The sequence below is a fragment of the Hevea brasiliensis genome, chromosome 14, assembly GCF_030052815.1.
Source record: "Hevea brasiliensis isolate MT/VB/25A 57/8 chromosome 14, ASM3005281v1, whole genome shotgun sequence".
In the NCBI taxonomy this organism is placed as follows: Eukaryota; Viridiplantae; Streptophyta; class Magnoliopsida; order Malpighiales; family Euphorbiaceae; genus Hevea; species Hevea brasiliensis.
Window position 1 is genome coordinate 19,407,837 of NC_079506.1, and position 12,906 is coordinate 19,420,742.

Here is a 12,906-nt window from a genome sequence, read left to right on the forward strand (position 1 = left end):
TGTTTTTCGTAATTTTCTAGTGCTTAAATAGGATTAAAAATCCATAAAATATTCGTGGTAGCTTAGAAAATTACGATTCTTTTGCAATAGCTTAGTAATATTGCTAAGGACATGAGGCAAAGTTTTATAATTTTTAGAGCTTGTTTGGGCGGTTTTGCAAAAATAATCAATAATAAGGACTAAATTGAAATTTTGCGTATTGTGATGGATGATTGATTTGATGGGCGGGAGGGCTGTGTGATATGATTGAACTGATATATGGATTGTGATTATAGAAGTGCGTTTTTAGCCCTTTTTCAGGTTGGGTAGGTCCTAGGTATAGGGGAGACTCTGCCGGATTTTCGGCACGACTTAGTACGTACTTGATCTTTTTCTTTGTTCGTATTGAGTCAAATTTATTAAATAGATTTAATGTAATTGTCGTGAGCGGAATGACCTTCTTCCTCCGCCCAGCCGCCACAGTAATTTGTCGTCAAGTTTGTGAGTAAAATATTAATTTTAATTGTAATTTCGATATTATTATATATTCAGCATGCCCATGCATCACTTATATGCATATATTTATGTAGTTAAACTCTAGGCACGATTTATGTTGCATTCATAACTGTTAATGTGCCATGAGTGTTGTTGTGGTAATGTGGAGCAGTGTGCGTGCGTTGGCGTGCGTGTGATGTGGTGTGGACTATGGATAGGACGGGGTAGTCACGGCTTGAGTTCTTCGCTGGGACCCGTTCCTTCGAGGGGTAGTCACGGCTTGAGTTCTTATGGGACCCTCGATTTGGTTTATTGCGAAAGTCCGGCTTGAGTTCTTCCGGGCACCAGTTGGATTTAAGAGAGGCATGCAGGATCAGCTCCCAATATATTATGATTGATGCTACAGGGTGCGTGAGTGCTCCAAATTACCTTTTTGATGTTATGATGTGAAAATGTTGTTTATGTTGCATTTCACTCTACAGGGTGCATTAGTTCAGATAGTTATAGAGATTATAGTTAAGATTGATATTTTACTCTCTGAGTCGAACGCTCACTCCTGTTCAAAAATTTTTACAGGCCACAGGAGGATATTTATTCTGGGTTAACCTGCTTTTATACTTCGCAGGTGGTTTATCGATATTTGTGTAAATTTTAATTACTCCTAGAATTTCCGCATGTGTTAGCAGTAATTATTTGAATTTGGTCTGTAATATTATTATCATGTTGGACCTGTAAACTTAATATTTTAAGTCTATTTTGATGGATTGGATGAGGGAGCTGAGCTCCCATTTATTATTATGTTGATGAGTATGTGGAGGGTGAGCTGAGCTCCCCAATGGATTGTTTATTGTGTTTACAGGTCGGGTGAGTCAAAAACTCTCCGTTGGTAAGTCCATTTTATGGCCGGACTCTGTCCGTTTATTTTCTTGATATTGGGCCCAAATGGGCCTTAGAGTTGGGTTAATGAATAGTTAGGCTTACTACGGGCCTCGGGGGCTTTAGGCTGGCCCAAGTCCTAGTGCCGGTCCGGCCCATAGGTTGGGTCGTGACAGATGTGGTATCAGAGCTTAGGCTCCAGATTCTTAGGGAATGTTGTCTAAAGTGTTGGGAAAAGTCTAATAGGAGTCACATGCGGAAAAATAGGGTCCACATTCGTCTTGCATTGTCATCTTTGCTTCTAGTTTCTGCTCCATATGTTATGTATAAATATGAGTCTATAGAGCTGTGTAATGTGCAGTTTTGAATTTTGTGGGCTAATGCTGCTGAATTTCAGGAAAATGCGTAGAAGCGGAGAGCGCCCGCACAGAGCCAGATGTGCCTGACGAGGTGTCAGCACAGGATGAGGCGCCTGCCCCGAGGAGGCGGGGTAGGAGGCCTAGAGCTGCTCAAGTAGAAGAGCAGCTACCCACAGTTCAGGAACAGTCTTTCATGGCACAGGGTCCTATGGACCCCATGGCAGCTACTCTAGCTGGTCTACAGAGAACCATCGACATGATGGCGCAGTATATGGTCCATCCTCCACAGCAGCAGCAGTCCACCGCACCAAGAGAGGAATCTTACAAACAGATCATAAATTTCAAGAAGTTGGTGCCTGGTACCTATGATGTGTCAGACGATGCATATCGGTTTTTGGATTCCTGCAGCGAGGCGAGAGCAATTCTGATTGGTGATAGAAGATTGATAGAGTGTATGCAGCACGTCATGGGGCCCATGCCTAGGCAATGGATGAATGACTACGTGTTACCCCGGATGGAGGGTTTGACATGGGCTCAGTTTGTGGAACTTTTTATCAACCGGTTTGTGCCAGAAAGTTTCAGAGATCGAAGCGATGGGCCTTTGAGGCCTTAAGACGAATGGCAGTGCAGTAGATGAATATGCTCTGAGAATTTACGGAATTGAGCAGATATGCCCCTCAAGCAGTATCTCTGAGAGACTATGAAGGTGAAAAGATTCCTAAAGGGGCTTGACAGAGATATGCAAACCTGGCCATGATGTCGTCGATCTTTCGATGTGGTGGTTGACCGAGCTAGACAGATTGAGATCAGTTATGCTGTAGATGACAGCGGAAGAGCAAAGAAAAACAGAGCAGAGGGTTCCTCAGGTGTCCCTTCCATGGGTACTCCGGATAGTGGTGGCCAGAGTAATTACAGAGGAAAGAGTAGGAACAAGAAAAGTGGTTTTAGACACAAACCACGAGGATTGCACAGTGCGGATCGGTAGTAGTCACGATTCGAATGCAGATTGGTGCAGCTCAGATCCTCCTTGGCACCTTGTGCACAGTGTGGAAGAGGACATTCAGGACCTTGTTTGATGGGATCGAGTATGCTTGTGTGTGGCCAACCGGGTCACTTTGCTAGAGAATGCCCCATGTTCAATGAGCCACAGATGGGGTCACGAGGTTCATTGCGAATGTTCCTCGGCGATTGTATCCGGCGCTTCCAACATGGCGGCGATCGATTCGATGGCCGAGGACAAGGGGGACGTGGATTTGGAGGCGGATCGAGGTAGAAGTCGATGTCGAGTTACGCCACTCGGGGGTCAAGCTCGGGTTTTCACCACGACCCACCAGGATGCTCAAGCTTCAAATGCGGTTGTGGCGGTATTCTTCCAGTGCATTCTTATGAGGCTCGTGTTTTGATAGATCCGGGTGCTACGCACTCATTTGTCTCCCCTGTGTTTGCCATGAGGTTGGGTAGAAACCCTACAACTTTAGAGTGCCCTTTGTCAGTAGCTACCCCACTTAGTGACAACATAGATGTAGACATGGTATTTCCGGGTAGCCCAGTGGTAGTGGATGGAAAGATCCTCCCAGCAGACTTGGTTCCTCTACCAGTAATGGATTTCGATGTAATCCTGGGGATGGACTGGTTGGCAACTCATTATGCCACCTTAGACTGCAGGAACAAAAAGGTATACTTCCACATACCTGGTGTGGAAGAGTTTAGCTTTGATGGTGACAGGAGCGTGGCTCCATATAATTTGGTGTCAGCGATTAGTGCCAGAAAAATGTTGAGGCGTGGATGCCAAGGGTATTTGGCATTGGTGAGAGATACATCTGTAGAAGATGTCAGCATGGAAAATGTTCCTGTTGTCAGAGAATTCATGGATGTCTTCCCTGAGGAGCTTCCAGGGTTGCCACCAGGAAGGGAAATAGAGTTTTGCATTGATGTTGTGCCGGGTACAAACCCCATATCGATGCCACCTTACAGGATGGCACCAGCAGAATTGAAAGAGCTGAAGGAGCAACTACAGGAGCTTTTGGACAAGGGTTTTATACGTCCGAGCACTTCACCTTGGGGCGCTCCTGTTCTATTTGTGAGAAAGAAGGATGGGTCATTGAGGTTGTGCATTGACTACAGACAGCTGAACAAGGTGACAGTGAAGAACAAGTATCCACTTCCTCGGATCGATGATTTGTTTGATCAGCTCCAAGGAGCTAGATTCTTTTCCAAGATAGACCTGCGATCAGGCTACCATCAGTTGAGAATCAGGAGTGAGGACGTGTCCAAAACGGCATTCAGGACAAGATATGGTCATTATGAGTTCTTGGTGATGTCTTTTGGACTCACTAATGCACCAGCAGCCTTCATGGACTTGATGAACAGGGTGTTCAAGCCATTTTTGGACCGTTTTGTCATCGTATTCATAGATGACATTCTGGTATACTCTCGGACCGAGGAAGAACACGTGTGGCACTTGAGGATGGTGTTGCAGACTTTGAGGAGCACGGCTATACGCCAAATTTTGAAATGTGAATTTTGGCTAGAAAGCATCTCTTTCTTGGGTCTCGTGGTTTCTTGAGACGGTTTTCAAGTGGATCACAAGAATATTGAAGTCAGAATCGATTGGCTTAGGCCTACAATCCATCGAGGTGCGAAGTTTTACGGGTTTAGGCGCTACTATAGGCGTTTTGTACAAGATTTCTCCGGGATAGCGGCTCCCTAACTAAGTTGACCAGGAAGAATGTTCCATTCATTTGGACGGATATTTGTGAGGTGAGTGTCCAGAAGCTCAAGGAGTGTCTAACCACTGCCCCTGTGTTGACACTACCTGTGAGTGGTGAAGGATACGCCGTGTACTGTGACGCCTCCAGAGTTGGCCTAGGGTGTGTTTTGATGCAGAATGGAAAGGTAGTGGCTTATGCTTCAAGGCAGCTGAAGAGGCATGAGCAGAACTACCCCACCCATGATTTGGAAATGGCGGCTGTAATCTTTGCACTAAAAATCTGGAGACACTACCTGTATGGCGAAGTGTGCGAGATATACATCGACCACAAGAGTTTAAAGTACATCTTCCAGAGAGGACTTAAACTTGAGACAGAGGAGATGGATGGAGCTTACGAAAGACTATGATTGCACCATCGGTACCACCACAGGAAGGCCAATGTTGTAGCAGATGCCTTGAGCAGAAAATCTTCTGGCAGTTTGGCGCACATTTCAGTAGAGAAGAGACCACTGATTCAGGAGGTACATGAGTTGATGGATCAAGGTTTAATCCTAGATCTTTCAAATGAGGGGGTATTGTTGGCTCACTTTTCAGTGAGGCCAGACTTGAGGGACAGAGTAAGAGATTCCCAGCACAGAGACCAACAATTTATGAAGATAAAAGAAAGAGTACAGCAAGGTGAAGGTGGTGAGTTTGGGTTTGCCAATGATGGCGCCCTAGTGCAAGGTTCTAGGATATGTGTGCCCGATGTGGACAACCTCAGGAATGAAATCATGCGAGAGGCACACTATACACTGTACAGTGTCCACCCAGGTTCCACCAAGATGTACCATGATGTGAAAGATAGCTATTGGTGGAATGGCATGAAGAGAGACATTGCAGACTTTGTGTCCAAGTGCTTGACTTGTCAGAAGGTGAAGTTTGAACACCAGAGACCGTCAGGGAAGCTGCAAGAGCTCCCTATCCCAGAATGGAAGTGGGAAATGATCACTATGGATTTTGTGACTGGGTTGCCTCGTACCACGCGAGGATATGATTCGATATGGGTAATTGTAGACCGCTTGACCAAATCAGCTCACTTCTTACCTGTGAAGACTACATATTCTGTGGCACAGTATGCCCGGCTCTACATTCGAGAAATAGTCAGATTGCATGGAGTTCCGGCTTCCATAATATCTGACAGAGGGCCCCAGTTCACTTCTCGATTTTGGAGAAAGTTGCAGGAGGCACTTGGCACCTGCTTGAACTTGATGACTTTCCACCCTCAGACAGACGGACAGTCCGAAAGGACAATCCAAACACTGGAAGACATGCTTCGCATGAGTGTCTTGGATTTTGGAGGTCAATGGGATGAGCAGCTAGCTTTGGTGGAGTTTGCCTATAACAACAGTTATCACTCCAGCATAGGGATGGCACCCTATGAGGCACTATATGGAAGAAAGTGTAGGTCTCCTCTGTGTTGGACAGAAATGGGGGAAGCAAGGGTGCATGATGTAGACCTAGTGCAGTACACTTCAGAGGTAGTTCCTTTAATCGAGAACGGCGAGGCGGCTTTCGATGAAGAGAAGAGTTATGCAGACCCCAAGCGGAGGATGTGGAGTTTGCGATGGCGACTATGTATTCTGAAGGTATCTCCAATGAAGGAGTCATGAGATTCGGAAAGAAGGGCAAGTTGGCACCTCGGTATATCGGACCTTTTGAGGTTACTGATAGAGTTGGAGCAGTTGCCTACCGGTTGGAGCTACCACCCAACCTTTCTCACGTTCATCCCGTGTTTCACATCTCCATGCTCAGGAAATACATTCCCGATCCTTCTCATGTACTGCAGCCGGATGTGATAGAGCTAAAAGAGAACTTGACATTTGAGGAGCAGCCTGTAGCCATAGTAGACTACCAAGTGAGACAGCTAAGATCCAAACAGATCCCGATGGTTAAGGTTTTGTGGAGGAGCCAGTCAGTGGAAGAGTGCACCTGGGAGTCAGAACGGGATATGCGTAGCAAGTACCCTTACTTGTTCAATGTATAATCATGTACTTTATTCTGCCTTGTGTAAAAATTCGAGGACGAATTTTTACGTAAGGGGAAGAATGTAACGCCCCAAAATTTTATTATTTATGAGTATTTTTGGTATTTTAATTTTATTTAAATTTTAGGAATTTTTTTGAGATTTTTCGGATTTTAAAAATCGGGTTTGATTTTCCGAAAATATAAACTTTGATGATTTTTAAAAATTAATTTAAAGACCACGTGGCAAAACTAAAAATATATTTGGAGTATACGTATTTTTTTGAGTTTTATGAAATTTTTTTTGGAATTTTTGGACCTCGTTTTCGGTCCCGAGGCAGAGTAAAAATTCAAAATTTTGTATCCTGAATCGAACCGGCCGAATCGAACCCGACCGGATCGGCCAGTCCATCGGACCACTTTTCCTTCTTCCTTTTTCTTCTCCCGCGCGCGTCGTCCCTCTCTCTTTTCTCTCCCGTTTCTCTCTCCTCTCACTAGCCGCCCGCCCGGCCAGCCGGCCAGCGACGCGCCGCCAACCAGCCAGCCGGCCGAAGCAATGGCCGACGCGCAACGCCCCCTGCCGCCGCCGCCCGACTTCCCGGCCAACTCCGGCCGATCCGGCCACCGATTGGACCGGGTCTTGTGTCCAAAATCATCTACTCGGCGAGAGCTTTCCATAGACACCAAGAACGCCGAAATCCATCAAGCGGATTGTCCGATTTTTGCTCGGGAAGATTTTAGCCCATTTCGACTTTTGGGCTAGATTTCTCGAAAACCGTGAATCCCACGAGGAAACCGAGGCCACCAGCACGCTCCATTCGTGAGAGCTTCGCGACATAAATTTGAATTTTTCCGACACCGTTTTTCGGTGGGTCCCACGGAACTTCGCAGTGTATTTTCGACTATTAAATGAGCTTAGAAAATTCTGAAAAATTTATGTACTAACCCCCGTGTTATGGGCTTCGTGTAGGTATCCTCGATTCGCGGAAATTCGACAGTTGATCGGTGCGCAAATTTGGGTCGAACGGACCGTTCTGGAAAAAGTCTCCGAATTGGACCGAGGTTTTGGCTAGCCCCCCATTGTCAGACGTCCCGAGCGCGTTCCCGAAGTCGGAATCGGCAAAGGTAAACCCGAACCTTGTTTTTCCGTAATTTTCTAGTGCTTAAATAGGATTAAAAATCCATAAAATATTCGTGGTAGCTTAGAAAATTACGATTCTTTTTGCAATAGCTTAGTAATATTGCTAAGGACCGCGGGGCAAAGTTTTATAATTTTTAGAGCTTGTTTGGGCAGTTTTTGCAAAAATAATCAATAATAAGGACTAAATTGAAATTTTGCGTATTGTGATGGATGATTGATTTGATGGGCCCAGGAGGGGCTGTGTGATATGATTGAACTGTTGATATATGGATTGTGATTATAGAAGTGCGTTTTTAGCCCTTTTTCAGGTTGGGTAGGTCCTAGGTATAGGGGAGACTCTGCCGGATTTTCGGCACGACTTAGGACGTACTTGATCTTTTTCTTTGTTCGTATTGAGTCAAATTTATTAAATAGATGTAATGTAATTGTCAGGTGAGCGGATGACCTTCTTCCTCCGCCCGCCCACGATAATTTGTCGTCAAGTTTGTGAGTAAAATATTAATTTTAATTGTAATTTCGATATTATTATATATTCAGCATGCCCATGCATCACTTATATGCATATATTTATGTAGTTAAACTCTAGGCACGATTTATGTTGCATTCATAACTGTTAATATGCCATGAGTGTTGTTGTGGTAATGTGGAGCAGTGTGCGTGCGTTGGCGTGCGTGTGATGTGGTGTGGACTATGGATAGGACGGGGTAGTCACGGCTTGAGTTCTTCGCTGGGACCCGTTCCTTCGAGGGGTAGTCACGGCTTGAGTTCTTCGCTGGGACCCTCGATTTGGTTTATTAAGCGAAAGTCCGGCTTGAGTTCTTCGGCACCAGGTTGGATTTAAGAGAGTCATGCAGGATCAGCTCCCAATATATTATGATTGATGCTACAGGGTGCGTGAGTGCTCCAAATTACCTTTTTGATGTTATGATGTGAAAATGTTGTTTATGTTGCATTTCACTCTACAGGGTGCATTAGTTCAGATAGTTATAGAGATTATAGTTAATATTGATATTTTATTCTCTGAGTCGAATGCTCACTCCTGTTCAAAAATTTTTACAGGCCACAGGAGGATATTTATTCTGGGTTAACCTGCTTTTATACTTCGCAGGTGGTTTATCGATATTTGTGTAAATTTTAATTACTCCTAGAATTTCCGCATGTGTTAGCAGTAATTATTTGAATTTGGTCTGTAATATTATTATCATGTTGGACCTGTAAACTTAATATTTTAAGTCTGTTTTGATGGATTGGATGAGGGAGCTGAGCTCCCATTTATTATTATGTTGATGAGTATGTGGAGGGTGAGCTGAGCTCCCCAATGGATTGTTTATTGTGTTTACAGGTCGGGTGAGTCAAAAACTCCCCGTTGGTAAGTCCATTTTATGGCCGGACTCTGTCCGTTTATTTTCTTGATATTGGGCCCAAATGGGCCTTAGAGTTGGGTTAATGAACAGTTAGGCTTACTACGGGCCTCGGGGGCTTTAGGCTGGCCCAGGTCCTAGTGCCGGTCCGGCCCATAGGTTGGGTCGTGACAATATATTAAATACAATGATAACTAATATTTTGATTATTCATATTTTATTATCATTCATTTTTAATAGAGTTATTTTAAAATTTTAATTAAATATCTATATTTTTATGCATAAATTATTTTAATTAATTATATGATAAATTAATAAAAAATTTATTATTATAACTAGTAAAATTTTATTTAAATTAAATTAAATAAAAAAGAAATTTTAATTTAAAATTAATTCAATAATAATAATTTATCTTATTTAAAATGTAATTAAAAATTAAATTAAAAAATAAAAATTATAAATGCATGGGTATTTTGCTAGTGATTTATTCCAAAGGAAGCCACTGTAAAAGAAACTGAAAAATATTCATACAACATTTTTACAGATAAGAGTAGTGAATAAATCAGCAAATTGTTCAAGAAACAGAAAACTTGCAAAAAGAAAAAAAAAAAAAAAACTCAGTTTGAGAAATTGTCAACAATTCCATCCACAAAACTGAAGTATATGTCACCCCAAGGTCTTTTGATTGCAAAAACCAAATAAGGAAGCAATAAACTTACTGCAAATCCCATCCCAATGCTCAAACAAGACCATTTGTGAATGAAGCCATTAGCATTGTCAGCCTCAGTGGTGACACTGTAGTTTGGATCACCGTGTAGACACTTTACAGTAAGGGGACTGCCACATAGACCAGGGTTTCCGATGAAAGAGGATGCACTAGAAGTCATCATGTGATCTGTGTAAGGGATAACACCTGACAAGTTATTGTTGGACAAATTTAAATATGCCAAAAATCACATTGAAGACATTTTTGGGGGAATTGGACCCCAAAACTCATTGCAGGAGAGAACAAGAGATGACAGCTGTTGCTATTCTGAAATGCTCTTGGGAATCTGGCCACTGATGCGGTTTCTAGACAAATTCAAAAACACCAAACCAACCAATTTTGTAGCTGTCCATATAAATTGTTTCCTGAAAGGTCTATGCTAGTTAGAAGGGTAAGAAGGGAAAGCATCTTGGTATATACAAGAGGCTGCCCATTTATGTTGACATTTAAGTTTTCCTGGAAGAAATGTAATGATGATCCGCCAAATGAGAAACGGCCATAGAACAAATAATGGAGTCCATTTTGAATTTTACCCATGGCTTTAAGATTACCAAAGCTAGCCGGAATGGTGCCGTTCAACTTGTTTTCTGTCACGTCCAGGACTTGCAATGACCTCAAATTTAAAAGTGCAGGGGGAATTTCTCCATAAAAGGCATTTGATCCCAGTCTAAGTATTCTGAGACTTGGGAATGCTTCTCCTATCCAAGGTGGAATATTTCCAATCAACCTGTTATTTCCCAGGTCCAGCGTTTCCAGAATCGACAAATTCTGGAGAGCTGATGAGATTGCTCCTGATAATCTGTTGTCGCTCAGATGAAGTGTTTGAAGCAAATTTAGCTGGCCTAGAGATTCTGGAATCACTCCCAACAAACAAATTTTCTGAAGATCTAAATCGGAGAGGGAGAAGCAATTCCCCATGCTTGGAGGAGTGCTTCATGTTAGATTATTACCTGAAAGATCAAGGGCTGTAAGTGACGACAACTCTCCAATTGAGGCTGGGATTGCACCTATAATCTGGTTTCGGGAAATAGAAAGGAAACCCAAGTTTGGCATGATTTGACCAATATTTTCTGGTAGAGGACCAGAGAAATGGTTATCTGAAAAATCTAGGAGCTGGACTTCAACACCTGGACGAGGAATGGATCCTTTGAGGTGATTAGAGCTCAAATCAACAACTGCAGAGAGAGAGAGATATATTTAATGGAATTGGTAAATGACCCTCTAAACTATTGAAAGAGACATTCAATCGAATCAGATTCCCTGACATGTTCCAGAACCAGTTTGGAATAGAACCTGAAATACTAGTATTTGAGAGATAAACACCTTTAATGTGTTTTTGAGACTGAAGCCAAGCAGGAAACGAATTGCCTAGATAGCATGAATTTATTTCAAGGTCCAAGAGTTGGAATGTAGGAACCCAATCAGAACTGACATTCACAATGAATGAATTATCTGATAGTACCAAGTACTTCAATTTACTTAGCCTCATAAAATTTGCTTCTGAGATAATACCTGATATTTCATTGTTGGAAACATTGAGGGCAAATAACTCAGAGAGCAGACCCAAACTATCAGGGAGACTACCATTGAGTTTGTTTGTTTCAAGTCTGAGCTCAGACAAACACTTCAAATTTCCAAAGGAATGGGGGATTGGACCTTGCAGAGAGTTACGTTCTGAATAGAGTACAACAAGATTTTTATGTTGACCCATCCAATTTGGCAACCTACCAGCTACCTGATTGTCAGTGCACTCAAAGTTCAGCAATTTGGGCAGAGGACTTTTAGAAGGGCAGTTATCTGTTTCCTGGAGCAATTCTGGTAAACCTCCTGTCAAGTTATTATTCGACAGGAATACTTTTTGTAAGTTACAGAGCATACCTATGGAGCTAGGAATCCCACCCTTGACAACATTGTTTGACAAATCAAGATAAATGAGAGATGTCGTATTTCCAAGGGAAGCTGGAAGTTTTCCATGTAACTTATTGATTGAAAAATCAATTTCTTCTATCTTTCTCCGGCTTCCCCAGAATAATTGGGAGGCACTTGCTGAGAGATTTTCATTACTATTAAGGTCCAATGACTTTAGATTTGGCAATTCACTGAAACCAAGTGGAATCCTTCCGTACAAGTCACTACTGCTGATGCCAACAAATACAAGGTTGCGAATATTCACAATCCAATTTGGTAACATGGAATTGAAGTTGTTATGACCAGGTCTATGACTGAAAGTGAAGTAAAATTAATAAAAGGGAGAGAATAGGTGATACCGGATAGACTACAGAAAGATAAATGCAACTCTGTTAGAAATGGAAGCTTGTTTAATGTTTCAACCCATCCTATTCCTACAGTTGAAAAGTCTACTTGATCCATTGCCAAATGTTTCAGTGTGATAAGACCAGTCACCCTGTCAATATTATCAGCTGTTAGATCTTGAAAATCAGAAGAGATATCAAGAAACTGCAAGCTAGAGAGGTTTCCAAGATTTGGAGGGATAGCACCACTAAACCCAGCTTTTGATAGGTTTAGATATTGCAAGTTCTCCAAAGGGGACAAGAAATCAGGAATGCTGCCATCGAATGTGTTGAAACTCAAGTCCAGATATTTCAAGGACTTGAGTTTAGTGAGTGAAGGTCTTATCTCTCCGTTTAACGATGAAAGATCATACCTGCCAAAAGAATCATAATCAGATGGATTCCGGAGATCAACTGCAATAACAGCTCCAGTGGTATTGTCACAAATTATTCCCCACCAGCAACAGCAATTGCTTCTTTGCCACGAGGAGAGCCAGTTTTCAGAATCTTGAAGACCCTTTTTGAAGTCAAGAAGAGCTTCTCTATCTGAATCTTTGCAGGCTAATAATTCTCCCTGTGCAACAGAAACATGTTTTCCTGTTATCAAATGGGTGAGAAGCAACAAAATCCAGAGAAGTGGTAAATTCCCCATAAATCAAGACTCAAGGCCCTGTTCAGTTGAAGAGGATTAGGATGGCTTATCGAGGAAAATCTTGGTTCTTCTCTTTGTTTCATCGCTTACAACTTAGTAATCTGTGCTATACTATCTATATGGAGGGAGCACCATTTATTATATTTCCTCCGTTTATGTTGAGATAACACCATCACCTCTCCTTTTTTAGTTTTAAAAGAAAAAAAAAAAAAAGGAAAGAATCTAATTAACTATAATGATTAGCCACTAACTAAGAATCTAATTAACTGTAG

The 12,906-nt window shown here is 42.3% G+C and overlaps 1 pseudogene; it reads right to left on the reverse strand.

Annotated features, from left to right (window-relative positions):
• Positions 1 to 9,542: 9,542 nt before the first annotated feature.
• LOC131172851 (receptor-like protein EIX1) lies at positions 9,543 to 12,692 on the reverse strand (annotated as a pseudogene).
• Positions 12,693 to 12,906: the final 214 nt, after the last annotated feature.